Here is a 19239-nt window from a genome sequence, read left to right on the forward strand (position 1 = left end):
AAGTACTGCACAGATATTAACTAATCTTCTCTGGCACTTCTTTTAACTTCTTCCACATACGCTTCCTATGTTGTTGCCTCATCATGAGGTATTTGGCCTGGTCCTGTCCCTGAATTGTTGTTTTCTTGCTGACTGAATTGGAGATATCAGATCCTGGTTTTTCTTTTGATTTACCTTTAAGATTTTATAAACACAATGCACTCTTACAATCTATCTATAACAAACATATAGCGAAAGGAAGGACTAGCTTGACGCTGCAGTAATAGGTAAAACAGACTCCTCTCTCTCCAACTGAGAGAAAGCACCTTGGCTATGTGAGATGACTAAATTGAAGAAATTCAAAATTGTCATAAAAGAACAGTGTTGACTTTTCCAACCAGTTGCTCATTCAGTATCAACTAAGTTGTTAAAAAAAGAATGTTGGAGGCTGATTCCTATTGGGAAATCAATTTCTTCAGCCCTGTTCAGCCAGTAATGGAAAAGGTGGCTTTCCATCTGATCCTTTAATTATCTTCAATTTTTATAGGTAATTATCGTTTCCTCAGAAAGCGTTCATTTTTCAGAGTCCTGTTTTCAGTCATGTACCGGAGTTTTATTTTAAATAACCTTAGTGGAAGCAGAGATGCCCTTTGTAAAAGCCAATTCAAATGAAGCCATTTAAAAATTAATTACCACTTGGATTCTCCACAACTATCTGTGCATACTTGCTTCATTATAAATCAGCTGTTGTATAAGTTATGCGTTATACAGCCTCTTTTAACAGGTGACAAGGAGTCATCTATTGAATTTCTGTAGAATACTTACACTTCCCAGCCTGGTCTGCCACCTGCTGAGCGAACTGGACTGGCTCTCATTGGATGACCTTTTGGAGCGGGGAGAGGAAAAAGAAAGAAATCCCATTCAGTTCCTCTGAAGGTAATTTTTTTTAAAGAAATTCTGAAGTTACAGTTACTTACCAGTTGTGGGTATTGCTTGTCCTTGGGGGCCCAGAAGACTTGGTAATGCTGGTTGTCTTTGTACGGGAACCTGATAGACATCTCAAAAAACCATTAGTAGGCTTGAGTTCTGAAGGTTTTAACCAACTCTCCCGTGGAGAAGAATGTGGATTAAATGCCTAACTATCCGTTTGTTGCAGACCACAGTAAGTCACCAGAGTTGGCTAGATCATTTTCTATGAGACAAATGAATCCCACCTCTCCTTTGCCAGAGGGTAAATGTAAATTGCAGGCTCAGGGTAAAGTTCGTCTCCGAGTAACTACATTTTATAAATGGAAGAAGTCTATGTTACAGCTCCTACAAAACGAGATCCATGACAGAAACACAGAAGTGCTACCAAGTGCATTTTAAAACAGCCGCTCGTGTCAGCACACAGCAGTATTTTCTTAGTTTATAGCAACAGGAAAACTTCAGTCTGTTTCACACATGGGATTTGATAAAAGTCAGAGGGGGCGGAAATCTCAGTCCAACAGCTACTTGTTAAATTTTGCAAGAAGCCTTTGAAACATAAACCAAAAGCAAAACGAGCTTTCAGAGAGAACGACTCCACTGCAAACACTACTGAAATGTTTTGCAGAAATACAGATTCTTAGCATACCACACGTTTAACCAACTTCCAGGGGCATGAACAGTAGGACCACCCTATTTTAATATTCAAAAGTATCACAGATTCTATGGTTAAGCACAATGACAGTGCTTCCTGCCCCGTAATTACAGATGCTGGCCAACTTGGTTGCATAGCCACTCAGACACGCACGCATGGTGTCTCTCGCTCACTTTTTGGCCAGTCCAATTAATTCCATACTTACGCATTAATAGTTGGTATTGCGTATTTTCCAGTGTTTGTCAGCATAGCACCCTTTGTATTGGGGTCTTTCACCTCCATCATGAAACTCCTTGGAATTCCTGTGCTCTTTAATTCTGGGAACAGGCTCAACATTTTTGTCCTGTTAAGAAAAGAAATGCAGACATATCTCCTTTTAAGACCCACACTTAAAATGACATTTCAATGATTATTTTAAGCAGCAAAAGCCTTTAATCCTCTCCTTTTACCTAGCATAAGGGTTGCTCGACTACAATACTTATTTTCCTAAATGAATATAGCCAGGATGTTCCAAAGGCTTGAGCAGTCTTTTGAACTCATTCCATTCTTTGGCTTAAGTTCAGGTTCTTTAAGGGTGAAATACCCCTTAGCTCACCATCCACTCAGAAAAGAGATACAAACCCGCTCCTCCTCCAAAGCGCAATTCAGAGCACAAATATTCAATGGATGGGGTCAACAGAAACATCTTGGTTTTACATTAAATACTAAAAACTGTGAACTGTCATTAAACAGAGTTAAAACCAGAAACATTTCCAGTAATATTGAAATATACAAAAATATGCACGAAAGTTCACAGAGCAAGATCTGTGGACATACTTAATGTCTATGACCTAGAAAATAGGTCATATAATGACCTAGAAAATAGGTCATATAATGTCAGGTTTCCCTTGGATTTTGAAGGGCTTTGCAACATTGCCATATGAACCTCTGTCTTTCACCCCAAGAGAAACAATTCTTAATATGAGTATTCATGGATTTGTTACGTAACTGCCAAGGTAAAAAAATGAAAAGCTAAGGAACACCAGAAGTCCCCCACAGTCTTACTCCATTTGTTGGGCAGTTCTTTATATAGTCGCCAGGTTTTCCGCAACGAAATCAAGCAGATGATGGTGGAGGTGGACCCCAGGGTTTCTGCATGTAACTAAAAGGGTTTGGGGCAAAGAAGAAAAAGGTATGCACGTGTCTCTCTCGTTAAAACAAACTTCTCTACAATCTTTCCATAATCTTCAAAGAACAGATTTGACATTATCAACACTTACTTGATTGGATCATATTCCTGGCAAGACTGTAGCATCATAGCTTTTATTTTATCTTCTTCGGAAGCATTGGCTTCAGCCAGATTGGCAGTCTGTTTAACAGGTAATTATTTGACACATACATTAGAAACACATTTAAGCCCACACTGCCAAAGAGAACACCACTCACCCAACCCTGTAAAGAGCAGCACAACGCCAGCTGAGGTTGCATGAAAACAGCTGCTTATATGAAACAGAGTTGTCCAAAAGATGTTCTGGAGAGTCCTTACATCATCACAGGATGTTTATGTGCCTGTTAACCTACTTGAAAAGAGCATTCCTGGGCACTCAAAACCTTAGGCTCTTCACGTTCCCCCCACTAACTTCTTCATGGAAGCAATTTAACTACAATAAGCAAAACCTGCAGTTTTTTCCAGTTGACCGTGTCCTTTTAACATACAAATTGTAATATAAACGTTATGCAGAACTGGATCTTCAAATTATTGAAGCCAGCTGATTTTTTTAAAGTAGTATTTGTTCAACTGTTTTTATTACACACTAGTACAGATAGAAGCAGGGTCTAAGGGAGTGACTGTAAATGATTTGGACCCTCAAGCACCTATCATTCAGATCAACCACTCATGGTTTTGGTTTTAGATGCATTCATTCACAAAAGCAACCAACTTGTTTCAGCATTTTGTTAAAGGGCTGTTTCATATACACAGCTTTTTCTCAACTGTAACATAATCCAGATCGACATCTATGAAATCATTTCCATTAACATTTACAGAAGACTTTACAGATACTTGACTAATTTGTTTGAACCCAAGCGGTTTACAAAACACATCCAAAACCCACAAGACATTACTAGGAATAGACCAAAATTCAATATGGCATTTAATGCATAATAAAACAGAAAACTTTTTACAACACATTGCCTCCATGCTAAGCCAGTCTGCACTGAGGAGGTTAGAGTAAGGAACCGTTTGGAGCTGCTTTATCTTATGTTCCTCTATTTTTCTGAAATACTTACATTTTCTCAAAAGCTTAAATGTGTACACCACTTGGACAGTTTTTCACATTTTAGAGTAAAACTTCACCTGAGTTTACAGAACCAAGGACATGTTTAGGGACAGCGCTAACAGAGACCAATTTCTCCTGGTGGCTACCTTCCAAACTATTTTTTTTTTCTTACCAAATGTCCACAATTTAATTTCTGCAGTGAGAGAGGGAAGAAGTTACCAGTGGGAAGAGATTTTTCTTTCTGGGAAAGGAACTCCAGCCTTTATTTTCAGAAGAAAGAACTAGCTCCTCTGCATTAGGCCCTGCCTTCTCTAATCTTTGTAACTTTAAAGACTAGTAATTTAATTGGCTAGCACTACGCCTTTTCACAAAGTGCAATCCCTAGTGCTTTCCCAGACAAAGTTACATGTTGTTGAGCAAAAAATGCAGGCAGTTCCATAGCAAAACATGGCATTACAACAGTTTCAGAAGGTCACGTTTGCTAATATGCCACACATACGCATCAGTATTTTCCTGTAAACAATTAGGTGCATTTACACAATTTACACAGTCTGCGATCAAACAAATTAGATTGTGTTGTCCACTGTATATATACTACAGTGTATGAAATTGTGCAGCATTCAAAGCATGGATCTATAACTGTAGTGCCTAGAAATTCAAAAATAGCCATGCAGTTGTCCGTGTTCCAGAAACGCTTCTATTTTGGCTCTTGCAACCCCCCCTGAAATGTCCGTCACTTACAGCCAATTAAATTCTTCTGTGAAAATTGTGTTAGTTTCCAGTGCAAAATGAACAAAAAGTATGAAAAACGGTAAACAGCTTCTGAAGTGCTTCTTCTTTGTGTCTTGAAGATGAGTAATACTGCAACATTACGTTGCGGCTGATAAGGTCCTCCCCCTTCTATCTTCCCAAACTGGCAACTACTCTTTACCAGGATAGTATCAAAATATACACACATTTTAAAGTTAAAAGAAATACTTTAAATTATTAAAAATTAAATTAAAGGTTTGGTCACATGACAACAGTTCTCCAGCTATAGATCACAGTATAAGATTTAAAAATACAAAGCAAACACTTTTTTTTTAAGAATATATATGTACCTTAGTCAGCTGGGCCAGAGAAAGAGATGCAGAAGAGTCATCAATCTGTTCACAAAAAATTAAACTCATATTCAAGTTCTACAATCAAAAACAGAGCAATAGTTAACCTCTACTATAGTCTGACAGTCTGCACTATATCCTCCGAGTGTCGCTGAAAGAGCCATTTCCAACCTAGTGTAGTTGGTATTTGTTCAAAACAAAGTCCAAACCTGTGACAGCTTAAGAGTGCCTATGTGGTTAAGGAGAAGAAGCTAAACTAACCAAACCCGCTGGAGATCAACTTCTTGCTCCAGAATATCTCAGAGAGGGACCCTTGTCAAATGCTCACAGCTGCTTAAAAGTCGAAGGGGTAAGGAAGCTATCAATTTTCAGCTAAAAAGGATTTTAAAAAAATATTTATTTGAGAAGGAAGCATCACTACAGGAAACTTCTTTTCAGTGTGGTTTGTAAACTAATCAGCCAAGTATTTCCTTGTGTTACTTATTTCTGTTTTAGCAGCAGAACGACAGTGTCTTCAAACCTGAAGAAAAACGCTGCCCCTTTTCCAAATGTAAATTCAAAGTGGCAGTATCCTAAAGAAAAGCTTAGCCTTTGGGAAATTAAAGCAGCATCCAGCCCTGAAGTCACCCAGATCCAAAAATGTACCGCAGGCGGAGGTTAAGAAAAATGACAGGGATTTTACCCTTTACAAATGCACCAGGCTCTAACCTTGTGCCAAAATTTGTACACTGGGTTTTACGTATTTTCATTTGCAGACAAACTATTAAACTAAACTGCTTCATCCGATAAAGCGGAAAGGTCAAATGTAGAACTTTAGAATACCACTTTGTGTAGCAACGATATTTAAATTGACAGCAATCTCTTAAAGACAGTTATGCACTCAGAGGGGCCCAAACAATATCACTTCAATTATACAGTTTCAGGAACAAATACCCAAGTCTTTAAGGACATGAAAAGGAAGCATTTAGCTGCACAGAACTGTCCTCAAAACGTGTGGGACATGTTGGTTTTGGTATTTGTTTGAACCCCCAAGGCAAAAGTAAGAAACAGTACCAAGTTTAACAATAATGGTTTCTCAGTGGTTTTTGATAACATTTTCAAAAACCATGTTCAGTTGTGCAGACCTTGAACCTACGTGATCTAAAAACGATTGTACATTATCTGTACAACACAAAGTCATTCAGGAAATAGTCTAGCCTATCCAGTATGAAATACAATGCATTACTAGGCACAAACACCAATATTCACATTAGATAGAACTGTGCCAATGATGGCAGTACTCCGTTTCCACTATGCTGAATCAAATACATTGTATTTACAACATACACTATGTTTTACTGGAAAATCTATTCAGTTAATGTTTGGAAAATTAATCCAAGGCTACCTTAAGTGCAGCGTGCAGCAAAAAGTGTGAGATTGTGTTTTTACATACTGCTTTTGATGTTCCACTTACTGGCTCAGTTTGACTTCTAGAAGAAGAAATAAAGGTGATCAGAACTTCAAATACAGCACTTGTACCAAAAACAGAAAGCACTGAAAACAGATTATAAAACCTGAACATCAAAACTTTATGTTCTGATAGTCGAGTGAATGTGGAAATTTATTCATATACATAAACCGTTCTCTCTTGGTACATTCAGTGCAACTAAAAAAAACCCCCAGAATCCCATTTCTACTTTGTCACAAATTACTCTAAGGCTTACGGATACAGAACACAACCGTGCAAGGGGAAGTCCTCAGATAGTTTGTCTCTGCTACATAAGTATCAAAACCAGGAAGTCTGTACTACAGTTTTGTGTTCATAAATAATCAACCATCAAAATACGAAGGTAACTTTAGCCAATCTGTGTATCGCTAGTATTACAAATAGGTACCAGATAGAGTCCTTTAGTTTCTAAGAAAGAACAGCGATAGTCTAGACACTTCCAAGTGCACGTTTACTTAAGTGAAAAAAATCAGTCATCTGACAAATAACAACAATGTCAGTAGCATCGTCTTTAGAACAGGGTTTCTCTGTGGAAGCCCAAGCACTGTGTTCAGATGTCTTAGCCATGAAAGTGCCAAAACACTAAATGTGTTACATATGCTATATGGACTAAAAACAGTAGTAGAAATGTCACCTGAAAGCAGGTCCTAGGCCTTTGTGCGATTTAGGAGACCTGTGACAAAAAAAAAAGGTCTTGGTTGCCAGAATTTGCTTCAAGATAATCTTGAAAATGCTACGATACTTTAGGAAATATTTATTAAATTTGAAAACTTGCTGAGATTCCACATACTCATTGATCTGTATCTGCACACTACTCATCATGAATCAGCCATGCAACCATTGATGTCGTTAACAAACAATTCACACATCATCCAAAGTGTCCCATGAGCAGAGGCAATTCAGAGGCTGCTGTGCAACTGGTGTACAAATAGAAAGGCGCACGCTCCCTGCCACTGCTAGAACACCACCGGGCTCGCAATGACAGCCACGTACCTCCTGAAGTTGAGGAAGGACAAGGACATCCTTTAGATTACCACAGCATGGATTCTTCATACATTTACCTTCAAGAGCGTACTAAAAGGAGAGTAACGCATTTTTGAAGGCCTCTCCACCATTACAGCATACATTCATCATTCCCAAACATCCACCACTCTACCAGTTGTTTCTGCAATGTTCACAGCTGAAAGACTAGAAAGCTAATCTGCCTGGTTAATTTTCAGCGCTAGAACAGCAGTGCCATTCCTTCCTTATCCCCTTATACATACAGGTATGTATCTGACCTTTGATGCTAGCAGCATCTATCCTCTCATTTTAGGGCAGCATTACAATACCAGGAGAGGGTGCCCGAAACACAGGATGCACTGACAAGACAGCACTAAGCAGACATGTTTAAATTAACCCCCAAAACAAGGCCATGGTTATAAGCACAGTGCTGCGGTGTCCAGAATTACTAGAGGGTGCCTGAAAACACTGCAACAACTACTGCAGGAATACGCCCAAAGTTGAGATGCAGAGCCACATAAATTCAGGGTTTTTTTGCTTGCAGATGCCTCGTGGGTACCGGGAGGCTGCTGTACTCTTTGTTCGAGACACAGTGTAACTCATCCGTCTACTTGATTTATTGAGAACCAACATTAGAAAGACATGGCAAAACCACAAGCTAATAATACCTACTAATTGTGGTGGAGAGACCTATCTTTAAGGCGGCTGGAAAACATGACCGTTCAAACAATGCTAATGTAGCTGATATAGAACTGGACTGTATGAATACATAAATGACAGCAGTAATCCTCTAGTCAGCACTGCGTTGGAATAGCTGTAATTTTAATCAATACACCTGATTCTCTGTCCTCCGTAAATCTTAGGAATACAGAACCAAAACCCGGAGCACAGATACCAGCTTAGGGTAAAAACAGACGTAGCAAGATAACTAGTAACATTTGGTAATGTGCTAAACTGCTTACTGAGTTTCAAGTTTGGAAAGGATTAACAATTCCTTCATCGTACTTGCACAAAAGGCAATACACTTTAGGATACTGTTCTTTTTCTCTTGCCTGAAACGGACATTGTCTTGAGGAAACGCATAGGAATCGCTTACGAATGGAACTTCTTGTTTGCATCGTTCGCCAACTGGTAAACCTTGGTCTTTCCTCTATAGCTAGTATGCAAAAAACCCAGATTCGGGGCGTAAGAATACCTGCCATATCCCCCCCAAATGCCAGAAATAGTCAAACACTGAGAATCAGACTCTTCTGAGACGGGAACAAAGTATGCGTTTACGCTACAGTGCGTATCTGTCTTTACTATAAAAGCCATAAAAGCAAACACATATAATAAGGAATCTCTGCACGTCGAGGAAACAGGATCTACAACTTGGCTCTCAGAACAATCAACCCCAAGAACAAACCCAACAGAATAATCTTAAAAGTTACCATGGTTGGAGTTCGAACCCCATGTCCCAGCAGGCCTAAAAATGTAAGTCCACTTTCGGACAGATACATTAAAATCTACCCCATGCCAACAAAAATTAACAGCAGCTTTAACAAGAAAGAATGCCTCTGTAAACTAATATCCATTTAAAAAGTTAACACACTGAAACCCCTAACAAAGAATACAATGCTTTATGGATACTTACATAACATCGGTTTTGCCGGTAGCTTTAACTCCTCCACCAGGGATTCTTCTAACAATTACCGATGAGTTCTTAGGAATCGGGGCATTCTCATCTGTGTATTCTGAAAACAACATAAATACAGAGAAAAACATCAGTCAATTCGTAAGAATGCATGCTCATATGTAATTACGTAGCACTTTGCAGAATCCCTTTACAGATACAAAAGCAAAATTTTATATGTAACATCACGCTTTCATCGTCTCAACACACTAACAGTATATTTCAAGAAATCTTGGGGTTTGAGAATCAAACACAAGCAGCCAAATCTTTTTCCTTTTTTTAAAACAGTTTGAATGCCAACAGCAAAATGGACTCAAAGGTCACTAAAGGAGAGTCTGCTAATGCACGAGGTTCTTTCCTGACCTCGCTTAAAGTTGCTTTTGCTTCCGTTAGGCTACAAAACCCATAGATCTTTGGAGAAAAACAAACCACAGCAAAGTCTCCCCTGCCTAAACCAGATTCTAAAGTCTGACTAGCTTGCCCTGCAACCAAACAGGCACTTAGCTAAAGCACGAGAACTCTGCGCCATTGCTTTCATAGCTGTTAACTAAAAACCAGTCACCTGTGCTGCCAGTGCTCAAGCCTGACAGAACACAGAAGAGAGCCTGCCGCCTCTGCCTGTTTCTTGGAGCTTAATCCATCAACAACCACACTTCTCAGCTGCTCAGGGCTTTACGTTTGAATGGAAACAGAACTGGCAGTGCTAGAATTTGGATCACAGACATTTTGGGGTTTTTTTGAGCTTGCTTTCACAAGTAGGGCAGAATTGGCTCAAACTCAAGTGGTATCTCCCCTCTTAAGCTAATCATCTAGTTTGAATTAACCAAAGGGACGTGAATTCGTTCGATCCATTCCCTTTTTGCAGAGCAGAGAGGCCCAAACGAAATTACTTAGGAAGACTTGAAAAGCCTTTCAGGAACAGCGTGTGCCTGAAGCTCTCCATGCTTTGCCTTGGCTTACACCCTGTTAGTCTTCTGAAGAGGAGGAAAGCCTTCTAACCTTTTACATCAGGCCCAAACAAAAAAAAACAACTACCTGAGACACTTGGACTGAGTAAGCTTAAAATGCAAAGATCTCTCCATGAGAATGCTTTTTCTATTGTACTTACACAAGCTGGATAGGACTAAATATTTTAAAGCACTATCAGCAGGCATCCCCTGTAATCTGCCTACACTTTTAAATATTCAAAGCCCTTACCTTTGCAGAGCGAATCAGAACAATGGTCTGAAAACCAAAGATACTGTATACCTCGTCAAGCCCTGTCAGGTGGCATCCCTAAGACCCCTAACGTTGTGCTGTTAAGGCTCTTCACAGACACTCTCCTGAAAATAGTTTAAGTATCTGTAGATAAACAGCAAGCTTTAGGTCCAACCACTTGAAAGGCTAGGGCTGAAGTTACAGTTACCGCACTGTACATACTACTCTGTTTAAGTTTTAACACGTGAAACAGGAAGAGGAAAAAAACACTAGTACACATTTTAAAGAAAAGCCTGTGGTAAGAGTGTCACAGAACCACAGGGGGAAAAAAAAAAAAAAAAGAAATGTTTAAGGAATGAAAACACTTTACAAGTCTCTTTATGTCTGAAAAGTCACATCCCAAAGTCTTTAATCACATTCAAACTTATCGAGATGGCAGATTACCAAACTGAAATCTCCTACTAAGTAATACGAAACCATTATCATCTCTAAGAATCAAGCACCATTTGTTAGATTTAAAAGAATTTATGATGTCTCTAAGAACATTTCTTACGTATATCCACCATAAATGTTCTGCCATAAAACTTCAGTACTGCCCTGATACGGTTAACATGTAGTACAGGAAAAAAAACCACCGTTAGAAACGAATGATGAAATGATGCTCAATAGCATCTGAATGACCATGGCTTTGGTGTGGAAAAGAAATTATATTAACAAGAAATTCCAAAGTATAATTTAGATACGGAGAACACTCATGCGCAAGACGGCTTTCAAGGGTCTGCACAGATTTTAACTCACAGATACGCTCCTGATCCAAAATGTTGCTAGTGGGCAGTTTCTGCAACAGCCGCAAAACCCATTTTCCAATGCAGTGGAGTAAAACAAGTTGAAGTCAAAATTAAGTCACGAAATTCACCAAATCCACGTGGATTCTTTTCTTCAAATTAGCCATCTCTTTTATTATTTCTATCACTTTCAGCTTTCTCCACCACATTTCAAAGAAATCTGGCAAGTTGGTTATTACAAGATATGCTCCCACATTTCCTTCTCATTTTACCTAGAAGAATTCCAGGAAACCAAAGCTTTTGTAAGCACCGTATGTCACACATCAACCACGTACTCTTCTACGCCTAGCTCCGTGTCTACAACACAGACCTGAAGGTAGTTGTCAGAACAGCAACTACAGAAGAACAGCTCTGTGAGGCCCCCAACACAAGTCACAGCTACCGATGGTGGCCGAATCGCATTATGGCTTCCCACCCCACTTAATGCCCAGCGCCGCTTGCCCTCCAGGTCCCGCCGCATGCTGGCGGCATGGGCCCCAGCCTGACTCACGCTACGTGGGGATGACCCACAAAGAGCAGAGCGCGGCTCCCGCAGGCCACGGCCGACGCAGGGTGGTCTGCGACGCCGCCAGCCGGGCGGTGCCCGAGGCCCCGCGCCCGCCGCCCCCACGCACCTTCTTTGGTCTGGGCGTTGGTGATCTGCAGGTCGCAGCTGGCCGCCTTCAGCTCCTCGCGGCCCATGATCTGGTGCTTGAGGTCACACAGGGAGATGTGGAGGCTGTTGAAGGTGACCATGTCATGGTTCAGCTTGGAGGCGAACTTGTAGTGGACGCACGACGTGGTTGGGGCCAGGAGGTGCCTGCTCCGTGATGGCGTCTACCGCGGCAGACAGCGTCGCGGCCGCTGTGCCAGGTGAGGGCCCGTGGCGGTTCCTCCTCCACCGAGGAGGCCAGGGCAAGCAGCGCGGGCTGAGCTCGAGCGGGCCGGCGGCGCTCAGAGGCTGCGGCGCTCCGCCATGGCCTTCCTGGCCGACAACCACACGGGCCGCTGCGAGCGTGTCACTGTGCACACGCAACGGCACACTGCACCCACCCCCCGCCTCACGTGACCCAGCGCATTATGACAAAAGGCCTGCGTCACGTGGGCGTGGCGGCCCCGCGCTCTTCATCCTAACACCAAGCGCCCCCGAGGGGAGGGGGGGCCCGTCAGCCCCGGGCCTGTCACCACCCCGGGCCGCTGGTCTCCCTGCTGTCCCCTGGCCTGTCACCACCCGGTGTCCTGCCACCCCCCAGGCCTGTCACTGCCTGGTGTCCCTCCTGTCACCCCCCAGGCCTGTCCCTGCCCAGTGTCCCTCCTGTCACCCCCCAGGCTGTCACCACCTGATGTCCCTCCTGTCACCCCCCAGGCCTGTCACTGCCCGGTGTCCCTCCTGTCACCCCCCGGGCCCATCACTGCCTGGTGTCCTGTCACCCCCAGGCTGTCACCACCTGATGTCCCTCCTGTCACCCCCCAGGCCTGTCACTGCCCGGTGTCCCTCCTGTCACCCCCCGGGCCCATCACTGCCTGGTGTCCTGTCACCCCCCAGGCTGTCACCACCTGATGTCCCTCCTGTCACCCCCCAGGCTGTCACCACCTGGTGTCCCTCCTGTCACCCCCCAGGCGGTCACCACCTGGTGTCCCCTCCTGTCAGCAGCCAGCCAGGGCAAGACAGCCTGGGGCAGATGCAGCGGGCTTGGCCGTGTGGCGCTCGGCTGCCCGCGGTGCAGGGCCGGCAAAGGGAGGGGACATCTCAGGGTGCTTGAGTGTATCTGGTGGCATTCATGGAAAGTTCAGTCAAAGAAGCCAAGGACCATTTATGTTTATGGCCACAGACCAGTCCCCTGCCCCCATTTTTTAACTCCTCCCTCTCTGCCTTTAGCCCATCACTATTTTTTGCTTTCTCTTTCTCTGTCTCTCTCCCTGTCTGTAGTTTCTAATTCCTCCCTGTCTGTCCTATAGCCTGCTGCTATTTTTTCCTTTCTCTCCATCTCTTTCTCCTGCTCCCTCTCCTTCTCTTTTTTCTATCGCCGTGTCCTGCTTCCTGGCCTTATCTTAATGTTAGGCTTAGGGGCTAGGGTTAGGGTTAGGCTTAGGGTATCGTTAGGGTTAGGGTTAGGGTCGGGGTTAGGATTATGGTTCGGGTTTAGGCTTAGGGATAGGCTTAGGGTTTCGTTTTAGGGTTAGGCTTAGGGCTTAGGGCTTAGAAGTAAAACTGTCCCAAGCACTTACGCCTCCATCAAGGACCACATGCCCTGAGGCTTGTGATGACTGTTGGATGGCTTTCCCTCCCCCCGATGGAAACACCTCTCAGTTCTCTGTGCTCACACCAGGGAAGGAAAGGCAATACGCCCCCATATCTAAAGGCATGGCACTCCAAGCAAAGGTAACGTTTCGTTTCTTTAGATGAACTGCCTGGCCAGTTACAACACCTGCTTATACTGACTTCATCCACCCTTACCCGCAAAACATTGTGACAGGCTGAGTCAGCGTGGAGAGTCAGGTGAACTTTGACGCACACACTGCTACCAGAGGACTGGATTTTTAACCTATTTACATTTATCCGTCGCTTTGAAGCTGCCCAAGGGTCAGCATGCCCTTGCTACTGGAGGTTCTTGCTCTGTGCAGGCACTAAGGAAGACATTTCTGGTGACAGATTATTTCCAACGGGTGAAGCACAGCAGAACACACTGTTTATGAGCTGCTGAGAACCGTCCCCCAGGCATAGCGGGAACAACGGCAAAGCTTGTATATTTAAGATGCATTTGAGTTACATTACCATTAAAATACACCACCACCAGACAGTGCTCTAGACGGAAGGCTGACAGCAGTGTACAAGGACAGTCCCTTCTGGACATCTCACTCCTGGGTAGAAATCCTAGAGACTTCCTTTAAGGACAGAAATCCAAAGAGCTACAATAAGCCTTTTAAATTCAGCACAGCAAACAAAAAGAAAACAAACAAAAAATGACAGGAAACCCCTGAGGCACTGATGAGGAACACAAGGTCTCCCCTTGAGTCCACTACCCCTCACAAGACTTACTCAAAATTACTCAGTTGCTTACTCAAAAGCAATAACCAACAAGCCATGTACCCTTGGGGAAGCCCTTGTCCTTCTGTGCCGCTGGTGGCATCCCACCATTTCTTTGGGAGTCCACTCAAATTCAGAAGTACACTTAGTCCTCCGGCAGTCATTACCTATGGACCCGAACTCCTCCCACATCCCAGAAGTGGCTGTCGGTCGTCTGGCAGTCATTCTCCACAAACTGCAAGCCCTCCATACCTAACCACCTACCTAGTGACTCAGTGGAAAGGAGCTGGACCACAACAGAAGTGACACTGCCCAGCCCGGTCACACAGATTAGACCACAAACGGTGGTTACAAGACAGAAAATGCAACACAAACCACAAGGACAGCAAAAAAACAAGCAGAAGACACATCACACAAAAACCAAAGACCCCTCTCCAAACCCTAAAAATGCAAGCAAGCTACAAAAGGACTTTCCAAAAAAAAGACCACCCAGAAGACAACATAAGGCAAAACCAACCCAACCCCAGGAACCCAGCGCTTGCAAACCCAGATCCTGACCATAACAATAACATGCTTTAATCCTAAGTCGCGTAAACTCCCATAACCCTCAAACCCCATAACCCTAGCACGCTGGAACCCTAGCGCCCCATATCCCTAGCACATTGTAGCCCCAAGATATCAAAACATTGAACACAAACTCCCTGGAGGTCTCTCTCTTCAGGTGGCCCCAGATCTCAGACACCACAACTCTGAAGCGGGGGTGCCCACCGTGCCCAAGTGGAAGATCCACCAGGACAGCACCAGCATCCATCTTCACATCATCCGTCACGCCCTGAGAAAGTGCCCAGGCTGGACACTCCTGGGGAGAAAGGCGGAGGCACTCGGAGACTTTGAACCGGCCAGCCATGGCCACAGGGCTTCAGCTCATCATGTCTGTGTCAGAGCCACCAGGCAGGTGACCCCGTCCCCCCTGCGAAGACCCCTTGGGGTAGCCGTACCCAGCACCAGCTGGCTGGATACGGCCTTTGCTCTATGGGGAGGTGCTCCCTGGGAGCAGGGTCTCTCACGGGGGAACTCACAGCTCACCTGGGCTGCTCTGCGGCCACCGGACGCCTTTGCTGTCAGGTGGCTCTCAGCACCTCTCTGCCAACGGCTGTCACCTCCCTGCAGGACGCTCTCCAGCACACGGTCTGTCTCCACTGGGTCTCCCTGGGGACAAAGATCGGAAGGGAGGGATGGGGTTTGCTCTGTCCCCGTTCCCAGGGTGCTTCAGGAGAGACCTGCCACCCCCAAATGAGCTGTCTGACGTGGACACCACAGACGAGCTGCAGACGTGGGTCAGCATGGTGGCGGGGAGTGGGCAAGATGTCCTGCGGAGCCCCCGGCGCTGGCAGAAAGCAGAGCTGGAGACAACGGGGAGAAGCCCCAGGCAGCCGGCAGCTGGCGGTGGGGCCTGGCAGGGAGCAGCGCCCGCAGAAATGCCCGGCTCCTGGAGCCTCGGCCCCAGGGCTGCAGCCTCGGCACCTCCTGGGGCTTCGCTGGGAAAAACCAGGCAGGGGTGACCCTGACAGCCCGCACACGTACCTGGCCCCGGGATCTGGCAGCCTGTCCCTGTGCCCATCGCTGCCACGGGATCCAGGAAGCAGCGCCCCAGCCCTGGCGTGGCCCTGAGCCGCCTCTCAGGCCAGGCAGCAGGAAGCCGCGCCCCATGGCATGCTGGGAGCTGTAGGCCCGGGGCATGGGCTGCCGGGCGGCCATGTTGGTTCCCAGGGCATGCTGGGAGCTGTAGGCCCGGGGCACAGGCTGCCGGGCGGCCATGTTGGTTCCCGGGGCATGCCGGGAGCTGTAGGCCTGGGGCACGGGGCTGCTGGGCAGCCATGTTGGTCTTGGGAGGTGCGGGCTCTGCTCCAGCTGCGGCCCAGCTGAGGTGAGGACAGGCACGCAAGTGGAGCTACCGAAGAGGAAGGGAGGAGAGCACAGACGGACAGAGAAAGAAGTGCTTGAACTGTAACATTTGCCTGGCAATGCAGAGAGCGGGAGCTGCGGTGAGTCCCAGCCCCTCGGGGCCGTGTCACCCCTCTTCTGCATCGCAGTCCCTCCCAGCCCCCCCCTCCCATTTCCCTCTGTGTCATTTTTTTCACTTCCCCATACCTCTCTTCTTCTATTGCTGTGTTCTGCTCCCCGTCCTCTCTTCTCCAAGTCCCTCTTTCCCTGTCGCTCTACCTGCCCCTGTCTTTTGCTTGCTGCCCCTCCCTCCTGCTCCCTGTCCCTCTTTTTGCCTTCCTCTCTCTCTGCCCTGCAGCACACTGCTGTTGTTTCTTCTCTGTCTCTTTGTCCTGGTCTGCATCCCGCTCTGTTTTTCACAGTCTCTCTCGCCTGTTCCCTGTCGTGATTTGTCTCTCTCTGCCTGTATGTCCCGCTCCCTGTCCTTGTCTTCCCTTCTCCCTCCTTCTGCTTCTCTCTCTCTCTGCCTCCCTCCCCGCCCTGCTCACTGTCACTGCGGTTTTCCATTCTGTATCCCACTGGCCCTGTCCTTCTTCCTGTTCATCTCTCTTCTGTCTCTCTCTGCTGCTCCCTGACCCTTCCCCTCCCCGCTTCCTCCATCTCTCTGCAGGGCTCCTGAGACCTCTCTTTCTTTCCCCATCCCTCTGTGCTGCTCACTGTCCCTGTTCCTCTCTTTCTCTTCGTTGTTATTCTTGGCTGTCACTCTGTCCTTCTCCCTGCCCCTATTCCTTTTTCCTCCCTCTCCTTTCTTCTGCCCACCGCAGGTTTTCTTGCGATCTCTATCCTGCCCCTAGCCCTTAGCTCTCTCTCTCTTCCTGCCTCCGTCTCCCTCTTTCTGCCTCTCTTCCTCTTTTCCTGCTGCTTCTTGCTCCATCTTTGTCCAGATCCCTGTCCTCTTTTTTCTCTTGCTGTCCTTCGGTCCTTTTTCTCTTTTCTCTCTTTCTCTCTGTCCCGTTCCCTGCCCCACCCTTTCTCACTAAACCCCCCTGTCCAGCTGGCTGTGCCTTCTTTCCTCTCTCTCTCTCTCTCTAGTTTTCCTTTCTTCGTCTCTCTGTCCCACTGCCCGTCACAGCTGGTTTTGTCCTCCAGTGGTGTCCTGCCCCCTCTTCCTTTTTTCTCTTGTTGTCATTCTGGCCTCTTCTTTTAAATTCCTCCATCTCGGTCCTGTCCCTTTGTCTTGCTCCCTGTTCCCTGTTCTTGTCTCTCCTTCCCTTTGTTCTACCGCCCATCTCTGTTCCCCTTCTTGCTCCATCTCTCTGCCCTGCTCCCTGGCCCTCTAAGTCTCTCTCTGTTTCTCTGTCCCGCTCCCTGTCTCTCCCCCACCCTATTTTTCTGTCCTACTCCCTTTTCAGGTTCCCCCCGCCCTCACTTTGTCCTGCTCCCTGCCGTGGCTATTTCTCACTCCATCTCTGTCCTGCAGCCCAGTGCTGTTTTTTCCTTCCATCTCTCTGTCCTGCTGCCCAGCCCAGGCTCTTTTACCTCCTTCTGTGTCCTGCTCCCCGTCCCTTAGTTTTGCCTGTCTTTCCCTTTGTCCTGCCTCCCTGTGCCTTTCTTCTCTCTCTGTATCGCCCTGTCCTGCTCCCTGTCCTTGTCTTTCCCTGACAATCTGTGTCCTACTCCCTTTCCTTGTCTTTCCCTCTCTGCCCCCCATCCTTCTTCCTACCTTTCTTTTTCTTCTCTCTCCCCCTCTGTTCCTGCTGCTTCTTTTTCCACCTCTGTCCTGCTCCCTGCCCCTTTTTTCCTCTCGCTGTCCCTCTGCCCTGCTTCCTGTCCCCATCGTTTCTGTCTTTATTTCTCTGTCCCGCTGCCTGTCCCATCGTTTCTTGTTGTACTCCCCTGCCCCGTCCAGCTGGCTCTCCCTTTTATTTGTTCTCTCTTCCTCTTTCTGCTTCTCAGCCCTCTTTTCCTCTTCCCCTGTCTCTGTCCTCCAGCCCGTTGCTGGCTTTTTCCCCCCTTCCTGGTCTCCATCAGGATCTGACCCTCTCTTTATTTCTCAGTTCCTTTGTCCTGCTCCCTGTCCTTCCTTCTCTCTCTCCATCTGGACGTCCTGCTCCCTGTCCCTGTCTTTCCCTAGCCCCCCCTTCCTTCTTCCTCTCCTTCCCCACGCCCATCTCTGCCTCTCTGTCCTGCTCCTTGACCCTACTTTTTCTTCCTCCATCTCTCTGCAGGGCTTCTCATCCCTGTTTCTCTTGATTTCTCCATCTCTCTAGCCTTTTCCCCATACCTTTCTTTCTCTCTCAGCTCCTCAATCTTTTCTCTCATCATATTTTTCTCTTTCTAGTCCACTGTCCTTCTCCCCGTCAACTGAAGCTGAGTGACCAGGTGTCCCTGGGCTCTGGTATTTCCTTAGCATTGCCCTAGGGAAGATCTGTGGGTTTAGGGCTAGGGATCATTTAGGAGCTGGTCTCCTTACATAGGCAGCGGAGCTAGGCATAGTTAAAGCAGAGGTTGTTCTCAGCTGGTGCTCTGTGCGTCCTGTTGAAAGAGCAGGCTGTGGGCCTTATTTTGAAGGAAGGTTTCTTGTTCTGCGCTTATTGCTCCTCGGGACGCTGCACAGAAGTGGTGGTGGGGTCTGGAGAGACAGATGGGACCTGCTGTGATTCCTAGTAAATGTGAACTTGAACGAGACCAGACTGACTGCATATGGTTTTCTTCTCAGCTTCAATTCCAACCTGCGTGCTCGGCGCTAATGAAAAAAGAGACCCTGAGCTGCAAATGAGCAGACAACGTCACTCACTTAGGTCACCGTGCAGTTGGTCTGTGATAAGGGATGTGTACTTCCATGACGATGCTTTCATGAACGTTCTCTGGTCTTGTCGCTTGAAAGCCCTCCCTTTTTCCAGAAATTTTAAGATGGCATTTCTTATTCTGGGGTTCAGGCTGGAGTTGGACTTAATGTTGAACAGCTGATATCATGGGCTCCGTAAAATGTGAGAGAGAACCCTGCTTTTTTGTTGTTGTTGTTGTTTTCTAACACGCCCTAAACTTTGCTAAGCAAAGGGAGGAGTGGTTGCAAGAGTCTGTTCTTTGAGAGTGACGTATTCCTGTAGCGTGCCTGTCTTTGTATG

At 46.1% G+C, this 19239-nt stretch overlaps 1 pseudogene; it reads right to left on the bottom strand.

Moving 5' to 3' along the window:
* Positions 1–1801: 1801 nt before the first annotated feature.
* On the bottom strand, positions 1802–18955 carry LOC142076597 (E3 ubiquitin-protein ligase RBBP6-like; annotated as a pseudogene).
* Positions 18956–19239: the final 284 nt, after the last annotated feature.

The sequence above is a fragment of the Calonectris borealis genome, unplaced genomic scaffold, assembly GCF_964195595.1.
Source record: "Calonectris borealis unplaced genomic scaffold, bCalBor7.hap1.2 HAP1_SCAFFOLD_68, whole genome shotgun sequence".
NCBI classification, from domain to species: Eukaryota; Metazoa; Chordata; class Aves; order Procellariiformes; family Procellariidae; genus Calonectris; species Calonectris borealis.